The sequence below is a fragment of the Miscanthus floridulus genome, chromosome 19 (assembly GCF_019320115.1).
Source record: "Miscanthus floridulus cultivar M001 chromosome 19, ASM1932011v1, whole genome shotgun sequence".
NCBI classification, from domain to species: Eukaryota; Viridiplantae; Streptophyta; class Magnoliopsida; order Poales; family Poaceae; genus Miscanthus; species Miscanthus floridulus.
Window position 1 is genome coordinate 39,060,654 of NC_089598.1, and position 8,633 is coordinate 39,069,286.

At 51.6% G+C, this 8,633-nt stretch overlaps 1 pseudogene; it reads right to left on the reverse strand.

The window, feature by feature from the left end:
* Positions 1-3,798: 3,798 nt before the first annotated feature.
* On the reverse strand, positions 3,799-7,549 carry LOC136527044 (endoglucanase 16-like; annotated as a pseudogene).
* Positions 7,550-8,633: the final 1,084 nt, after the last annotated feature.

The following is an 8,633-nucleotide window of genomic DNA, read 5'->3' on the forward strand; positions in this document are numbered from 1 at the left end:
AAATAAGTTGGATCTCTGAGCTTGTTCTTCATCTTTGAGCTGAACACTTAATGCCTTGGTGACCACAATAGTATTGCCGGCCTCAAAAGAATATTCATTGTAGCTATCACCTTCATTTTCTAGTGCATCACCAAACTTGTCATTTTCAGCAAGAAGCTCACACTCAGTTTCACTAACTGAATCATATTCTCCACCTTCTGTGACAATCACTACTCGGTTGTTAGGACAATCCTGAAAGGGACCGTGACGCCTAAGAGGGTGGGTGGGGGGTGAATTAGGCAACTTAAAAGTCTAACTCTAAACTATGGACTCTTTTTCTATTCTTAGCAAAACCTATGCAAAAGATAAACTATCTAAATGTGCAACTACGGTTTTGCTAGTGTGTTGCTATCTCTACCGCAAAAGGAGTTATGCAAACAATGTAAATGCGGAAGCTAAGGAGTAAGGTAGAGATATGCAAACTCCCGTCGACGACTCTGGTATTTTTATAGAGGCATCGAGAAGCGCGCAAGCTTCCCCCTAGTCCTCGCTGGAGCCCCTCACAAGGGTGAAGCTCCCGGTCGGGTAACACCGTGGATAGCCCCAGGCCTTCCACACACGCAAGTGGGTCTCTAGTGTGCCTTCCAGCAAGCCTCTCCCAGGACCGCTCCCCGCCGTCTTCACTATCAAGCTTCCTGCTGAACCTCCGTGGATCTTGTTCCCTTCGGTACACGGTAGTGCCCACACCACAAACGCGCTTGGTGTGGTCTCGCAAGACTACAAGCCCCTCCGATGTACAACAATGGTGCGCGCAAGCACCGAGTGGTAAGAGGTATGCAAACCTCACTAAACACTAGGCCTAAACCTAGAGCAAGCGCATAAGCGGTGGTCTAATCAACCTAAGCACTTCGCAAAGCACCTACGCTAATCATCTAATGAATCACTAAGTACTATGCAAGTGGAGATCACTAAAATAGTGTATCAACACCCTTGGTATGTTTCCTCAGCTTCACTAAAATAGTCCATGGTTCGCTGGCCCGTTCCAGGTGGTCGAGCGCATCGGCCCCATGGCGTACCACCTATGTCTTCTAGTGGGTGCCCGCATGCACGATGTCTTCCATGTTGGAGTGCTCAAGCCGTTCCAGGGAACACCGCTGACTGTGCCAGCAGCTCTTCCACCACTACGTCATGGTCGACCCCTACATCGCCCGACGCGTGCTCTCCATGCTTAGCTCCGCTGGGACGTGTGGCACGTTCTCATTCGCTGGGCAGACATGGACGAAGCTGAGGCGGCCTGGGAGCCCATCGACGCGTTCCGGGTGCTCTTCCCCGACTTCCAGCTCGAGGACGAGCTGTTCCTCAAGGGGGGAGAGATATTATGGTGGGCAATGTCTATCATCGTCGCAACAGAGGTAGTGGCTGAGGAGTGGACCGTGTAGAGGAGCGCCAGAGCGCAGTCACCAGCCTAGGCGCGTCAAGCCACGTCGTCACGCGTCGTTTGTTAGATTGATCCGGTTGTTTAGGAGAAGTGTTTCCCTTTGGTTTGTTATTCCTTAAAGTTAGCAGCTAAGTTGTTAGGATTGTGGTATAAGTATGGAACACTTGGTTTAATGAAAGGTTAGCCAGAGATTGAGTTTAATCTCTCTTGCTCTGTGGCATTTGTGCTCTTGTTCTCTATCTCGCGCCCTAACCCCCGACGCCGAGCACGGCGTCACAGCCCCACCACCTGGCGACTAAGCCTCGTCCTCCGACGCACCATTCCTACCCTTTGCGCAACAACCCTAGCTCCAACAATAGGGAAAGTAAAGGGAAACGACACAGAGAGCGGTGGGACCAAGGACGTAGGTGTGAGGCATGCCCTGCGCCGGGGAGGTGTTGGTTTCAATCCATCCATTCCTACATGGATCAACACTTTTTCATGAGGTCGTTATTATTGTGTGCCTACGTCGGTGCTTGCCTTAGAGCATTTTTGTTTCTAGAACACGATTTCACGTGTATTTCATTAAGAAGCTTGCCTTAGAGCATGATCAATGCAAGCACAAAGTGGTAGTAGTCCCATGAAAAAGGTCCGTGTAAGCAATGTAATTTTCTCTCCTCCACAAGTCACTGTCATTCCTTAACTTTTTCTTTCACATAAAACTGATAGAACGTGCTTTTCGCAATGAAATTACCGCACCCTTTGTATGTGACTCTTACGGCCTGCAAGAACTTAAACCAGTTGAGCTGGGCAGCGGGTAGATTCGAAGACACACGACACGTAGGAGTGTTGGACGTGGCCTTAGGAACCGGGTCCTTAGGATTGATGTCATCCCTTTTGGGCTTTTGGTTTGCAACGTTGTGTAGTTCAATTCTTTTTTAATAACTCCGGCAGCCAAAGCATGGCAAACTGGTTTGTTGGTGTCTCTTTAAACGTTTTAGACATTTCTATATGCTATGGAGTATGGAGCGCTCGGCTACTTCGTAACATGCACGTATATGTGCATTCAGTCCCCTGTGTGCATTGTAAGTTTGCAACTATAGACATCATGTGATGCGCAGTTAATTAGATGGAGAATAATTGAACATCTACATTTGAAAGCTGACATCGGTGGCACTTAACTGGAGGAACTAATTTGTTTGAAGATATTTGCCAGCTGGGGGAGTTTTCATCCAGGTGGATCCTCCCCTGCCGTAGTTTGTTTGAAGATATTTGCAAACCCGATTTGTAAACTGTAAACTTTGGTACACCAGACAGGAATCACATACACATATGATTGCAGCGGATATAGAGGCCGGATTAATTAATGAATCCGTTATCTAAAAAATAATATGATTGCTAACTGTTCATTCACAAAATTGATTTGGCAACGAGTGAAAAGCTGGTCTGGACAGCAAGAGATGTAACTGAACCAAACCGTGACAAAGATCAGCGACTGGTGGATTAAGCTGAACCCAGGAAGAGGTGGCACAGGTAACGCACATAACATGCGAGCAACAACCATCATCTACACAGCTTGGAATCTGTTGAAAGAAAGGTCAAAAGAGTGTTTGACAATAGAGCGCGAACTATAGAGCAGCTCCTTGCGGCAATCAAAGACGACATTCAGGCTATACAGCAGGCATAGGAGGAGTGATCCGCGCCCTAAGAAGTGGACTTGTTTTTTTTTTTGTCCTTTACTCTCCCTTCCTTTCTTTTATTCTGTTACCTGTATAGCCTGCATCTCTTGCAGATCTTTTTGTTTCCTTTAACACTCTGGAACTTGCTACTCCCTCAGTTCTAACTTATAAGTCGCTTTCACTTTTTTTTTTACATCTATTTTGCTATGCATCTAGATATAAATATGTCTAGATACATAGCATGAATCTAAAAAATCAAAACGACTTATAATTTAAAACGAATGGAGTTCTTCTCACTACTAAATAAAAAAGGCAGAACACCTGCCATTGATGTTAAAAAAAGGCTTACGGCCACTTGGTTGTCGGTGTTACTTTTTCATGAACCGCGTGGCATTATTTTTCAGATATGGAGGGACATAGAAATCTGCATTTAAGTAGAAACAAAGGAAGGGTTGGTATAATTTTTTTTGAAATGCTCATCTATCATAAGCTATGGTCCAAGAACGGCCACTTTCTGTACACATAACACGCCATTTCCTGGCAAACTTTGCAGCTGAAAGAGGCCTCCTTTGCATCGTCGGCGTGAAAAAGCCAACCGCACTTGAGATATATATTCATTCAGTACCCAGCAGAATATCAGACTTTCTTTATATATCCGGTACTCTTCAGAATAACATTTGATTGAAGGTGCCTCGCTATGCTGAAATTGCTTGATGCCCTTTACAAGATTCTGTGATCATTGCGTGCATGAGCTGCAAATGATTTGGGAGGCAAGCTGATTTGAGTTAACTATACAGAACATTCTTTGTTCATATTTTTTCTCTGATATTTACGGGGAGGGAATTTACATTTGCTTTGCCAAATCCCTCCTCCTTTCTTTCTTTTTTTCCATCGTATACAAATAATTTCCTGTGAAGAGAGCGCCTTCACTTCACTTCACAGCTACTCCGTAGAACAGAAGAAAAGAATGAACTAAAGAATAGGGGCAAAATTGTACAAGCCCCCCTGTATGACTATCTATTTACACTTGTCTCCCCGCCAGGCTGCGACGCCGACGATGCTTCGGGTCGCGGCGGTTGCGGCGCCTCGTCCCGGGCCAGCCGGTTGAGCATGGCGAACATGCCGACCATGGGCGCGGTGTTGTACGTGCACGCCTCCGTCTGCATGTAGTTCTCCCTCTGGTCCCTGAACCGGTCCCGTCGGTCGGGCCCGCCGACGATGGCGCCGACGACGACGTTGGGGTTGGCTCCCTTGCGGATGAACCAGTCGTCGAACCCCTGCGCGCAGCCGATGAACTCCTTGCTGTGCTTGTACGGCACGATGGAGGCGGCGCGGTGGTGCACCCGGGCGGGGAACCGGGCGCCGTACCCGACCAGGTAGCTCATCCCGAGCGTGTTGCTGCCCAGCACGTAGTCCACCTGCGCCCGGGCCAGCGCGAACACCTCGCCGGCGCTCGCCGCCGCCGCACCGCCCGCGCACGTCACGCCGCTGCCGGCGGAGGACGAGGAGAGGTAGCCCGAGTAGACGGACAGCAGGAACGCCGCGCTGGTCACGTACTGCATGTTGTTCCACTGCCGCACGTACAGCATCCCGCCGGGGCTGCGCTCCACGTTGGCGTCAGGGTTGTTCTTGCCCAGGCACGCGCACACGTAGTGCTCCGCCTTCGCCCGGTACTGCTCCAGCGTCTCCCTGTGCCGCGGCGAGTGCTCCCCACTGAGCAGCAGCTGAAACAATGAACCACGACGACGACACGTAAGCACTTGTACATGTTAATTATGTTAGCAATCACTCGTCCTTTCGTTTTTTTATACAGTATAAAACAAACAAAAAAATATATACACGACGTATATACGTACCCTGGCGGCGAGGATCTGGACGCCGGCGTACTTGACGTCCCAGCTGAACTCGGTGATGGCCCATCCGGTGCCGCCGAAGTCGTCGGCGTTGTCGACGACGTAGTCGAGGTACTCGACGCGGCCGGTGGCGCGGTGGAGCCAGAGCGCAGGCCCAGAGGAGCTCGTCGTGGTAGCCGCTGACGGAGGCGTAGTAGCTCTTCACCTCCGCGATGCTGCTGTCGTACTTGCCTCGGTACTTGTCGGCGAACTCGAACAGCTGCAAGAACAGCGCATGCAGCAGCTCAGTTTTTTTTTTCGATGGTTCCATCATTATTATTCGAGCTAGCTTAGCTCAGCTTAGCTTAATTAGCTTCGCTGGGTGATCAGTGCTACTCACTGTTCACACACCATGCCAGTACTAACCAACCAACCAACTAATATTCCAGTAGAGTGGCCTGGACGATTGCCCTGGCATGACCATGATCGATGGATCGATGATCCATCATCATCACTGCATCGTTGCAATAACGTGACGACATGGCTGGCTGGCTAGCTAGCTAGCTTTGCAGGAGATCGATATCATCGATCGATCCCATCACAACGTGACCCAATGTGGTGGTTACGTTGAGCCCCTTAATGAGTAGTTTCTGCTCACCTAACCCTGACAGTAACATGCTAATCTTACGTTGTGATTATTCCTCTCGCCAACGATATCAACTCCATCCGTGGGGTCCCACATGGCGGCCTCTCTGGACCGACACAGGACAGCAAGTTTTCACACACACGGTTCAAAGTTCAAACCCCCCTTGACCCGACGTGACGCACGGTGACAAGTTGCCACGTGCGCCGGACCGGCTGCTGCTGCTACACAGAGCAAGCCAGTACACGGCACGAGTGTGAACCAGGAGGAGAAGAAGAAAATCGTGCGGCTCCGACCGGCCAGATTCCGCAGCACGACAAAAAGCTCTGGTCAGTTCTGAGCCAATCGGGGGCGCTGACCGAGCGGTGCGGTAACTAATCCCGTCATTAGAAAGTGATGGCAGCGGTGATTAATTACTGTCATCATCATCAGTATAATTAGCCAGTACAGTAACTCATCCACGGTATATGTATGTACCTGCAGCGCGTGGTGGAGGAGGAGGCTGGCGTAGTGCGGGTTGTGCTCCCGGAACACCATGGACGCGGCGGCCATGGCGGCCGCGGTCTCGCCGGCGACGTCGGACCCTGGCCGGTCGCGGTCGACCTTGTACGCCTGCCGCGACGTCGTCATGTCCTCCGGCCGCTGCCAGCAGTAGTGGTCCGTGTCGCCGTCGCCGACCTGGCATCACGCACCACGGTCAATCATTATGCCATCGATCATGCATGAGCAGATGAGCTAGCTCGCTCTACATCATGTACTATACATTGTCAGAGTCAGAGCCGCCACCGAAATCCATCAGGGAATTTTTTTTTAAAGGAACCGAAATAATAATATAAATAATCAAACAGCTCGCAGCAGCTAGCTAAATCCCCATGTGAAAGCACAATGATGGAGCGTGTGAGATTTGCGCGTTCCGAACCGCAGCTTGTCCTGTAGCAGTAGCGCCACCTAACAAATGTTCCCCTTTTCATCTTTCGAATTCGAATATTTAATCTTTTTTTCTGCAACCACGACTGGTGTGTGTGGATGCATGTCTGTTGGTCGCTCTCACTACGACCTGGGTTTATCTTACTTGTTTATTACCACTACTAACACAGTTTGCTAGTCCACGATGATGCGATTAGGTGATTGTTAACTAATTTGTTACTGTCAATGGCATGCAAGGAGTAATAATTCAATTCAATTGTTCGTACCTCTGCCCAGAGTTCGTCGGGCCTGGTGTGCGCCTTGATGAAGTAGTCGGTGCCCCACTTGATGGACTCGAGCGCGTGGGCGAGCTCGCCGGCGTCGGCCACGTCGGCGCCGTACTCGAGCAGGCTCCAGGAGAGCATGGTGACGGTGAAGGCCATGGGCAGGCCGAACTTGACGTGGTCGCCGGCGTCGTAGTACCCGCCCACCAAGTCCACCTGAAAAAGGCGATCGATCGAGATCCAACCCAACAAACAAAGCAGCATCGTCAGTCTCGTTGTTCGTCGCCGGCCGACGCACGCACGAAGCAATCAACACAGCAGCAGTAGCAACGTACCCCTTGCTCGAGGCCGTCGGTGAGGCCGGAGTGGTCGCGCCAGGCGACGCGCTGGCCGTGCGGCAGCCGCCCCGACCGCTGCGCCTCGAAGTAGAGCAGGCTCTTCCGCAGCGCGTCCTCGTAGTCGTGCCGCGCCGACGACGCCGGTGGCGGAGGCGTCTCGGTGGCAGCCCCCGCCGCCGGCAGCAACGCCGAGGCAAGGAGAGCGGCGACGGCGAGGAGCTACCCCGAGCCGGCCCGGCCGGAGCCACAGGCCGGCCGCTGGCGACCGCGGACAGGCGTGGCGCCGCCCGCTCCTCGTGATCCTCCTCATGGCCGCCTCGACGACCGGAAACGACGATACTGCCGCTGACGATGTGTTCTGTACTGTACCGGCCGGTTAGCCTCCGGCGGCTAGGACGGGCAGAGGATGGAACCACCGATCGGCCGCTAGCTAGCTCGGTGGAGGTTGGTGGTACGTTGGCGTACGCAGCAGGTGGCACAGCAGGGGGGGGGGGGGGGGGGGGGGGGGGGGGGGTGGGGGTGGTGGCGAGAGAGTGTGGTGGCTTGTCGAGTCTGCGGGGGGACGTCGCGCAGCCCTTATATGTAAGCGAGAGGCGAGAGGCCGAGGCGACTAGGCGAGCGATGGTGGTTAGGTGACTTGGCGGATGGGGTCCATCCATGGCCGCGACCCGCGTGGCCGGGGATAGAAAATGGCAGGTGCATGGGATGCGAGTAATTCGTGGGGATGGGGTGGTGAAGGAAGCTGGGAGGAACTGAAGAAGGTTGGGAAGGAATGGCCGGCCGGAGGAGGGACGGAATGGGCCCGGTTGATTGACCGAATAAACTGAAGCTGCTGCTGCTGCTCCTGTTCCGAATTGGATGTAACTTGTTCACCTATAAATCCACGTGAATGCCTACATTATTGGTGATCGGCGTTTTCCAGTGTTTGTCCTGTTCGTATACCTATTAATTAGGTGGAGTAATATTTGAGATTTTTTTTACAACGATTTTGTGCTTCATGAATGCTCCCAGTATACAACACAATGAATCGGGCCTGTTCGCTTCAACTTCTCAGCTAGAATCCACAGACAGCTTCAGTTGGCTTATCAACCAACTTTAATATCAGCCGAACAACCCGACTCGACAGGCAAAACCCTCTGATCTGAGACAGGTGGTTCACCTTTCTCCTCTCTAACGCCAGAGTCGGAAGCCGCTCTTTTTTTTCTCTCGTATTCAGCCAGCGGTGACATCCAAGACGCCCCTAGCAAGCACTCTCTTTGCAGCCAGAGGGGCATTGTTCGGCTGAGCTATAAGTCGGCTTGTTCGGCTTTTTTTTTCAGCCAGAACAATATTTTTCTCTTACAATATTCTAGCATGAACAGTATTTCCAGCCTAAACAGTAAAAACTTTCGTACCAGCCGAGAGGTCACATGTGCCACGTTCAAATATACTAGTACATCAATCGACAGGCGTCCGAGTGGGAGGGTGCATGACCAAGAATCGACAATTACGACCCTAATTAAACCCAAAACCCTGACATCTTTGCCACCCATTTCGGGAAAAAACGAAAGCAGCA